The following is an 839-nucleotide window of genomic DNA, read 5'->3' as shown; positions in this document are numbered from 1 at the left end:
CGTTACTGAGCAGAAAGGCAGCCCAGATAACCTGCTGGCCCCAGGAGGTGGCTGCTGGCCCCAGGAGGTGGCTGTTGGACCCGGGATGTGGCTGCTGGACCCAGGAGGTGGCTGTTGGACCCAGGAGGTGGATGTTGGCCCCAGGAGGTGGCTGTTGGACCCGGGAGGTGGCTGTTGGACCCTATTAGCATCCCAAGAATGATGGGAGGAGGCCACACAGCATCAGGACTGCAGACAAGCCTCCAACGCATCGTTCTGCAGAACACCGGTCGGAAAAACATCCACCCTGCCACCTCGTCCCTGCCATTAAATATTTTGCTGTCCTAAAGCGTTAACGTGGCTGGCATCAGGGTGAGCAAGCGTGTGTGCAGGTAGGTGGTAGCTATTTCTCAGAGTAGCTGGTATCCTTGTCTATTCTTGCTGCAACTGAGCTGTGCCAGCTTTAATCACCTGCAATGGTACAAACACGTTTCTCTATGCTCCTGGCCCCGTCACAAAGCTCCTGTGGCCGTTGGGTTGGCATGGGGCAGGGGTGGGCACCCTTTCTAAGCAAGTACCACTCTGCAGAGCTGCTGGGGGAAAAAAAAATAGAAAGAAAAAAAGCTGCTTGCTGGACAGAGATGGTCTCTGTTCTGAGCAGGCTGATTCAGTTCGTATTTGGGAGTGGGTGGGAGCGAGGATGCTGGAGCTTGCTGGAAAGGCATATTTGTAGCTTAGCAACAGGGTCAGAGGAAGCCAACCAAAGGGAGGGATTGCGGAGAGCCTCTCCTGGCAGCCAGGTATCCACGCCTGGCTGCTTCCAGCAAATCTCACCGCCTGCACCACGCAAAGCCTTTCAA

General features: G+C 55.5%; 1 protein-coding gene across 1 annotated transcript in view; it reads right to left on the bottom strand.

Moving 5' to 3' along the window:
* LOC104468174 (junctophilin-3-like) overlaps positions 1–839 on the bottom strand; it is a gene marked incomplete at its 5' end in the record, with an annotated part of 16,944 nt that overhangs the window by 1,154 nt on the left and 14,951 nt on the right. The window lies entirely within an intron of this gene.

This window comes from Pterocles gutturalis, unplaced genomic scaffold, assembly GCF_000699245.1.
Source record: "Pterocles gutturalis isolate BGI_N339 unplaced genomic scaffold, ASM69924v1 scaffold18869, whole genome shotgun sequence".
Classification (NCBI taxonomy): Eukaryota; Metazoa; Chordata; class Aves; order Pterocliformes; family Pteroclidae; genus Pterocles; species Pterocles gutturalis.
The sequence above is the reverse complement of the archived record's forward strand: the minus strand, read 5'-3'. Positions and strand labels throughout refer to the sequence as shown.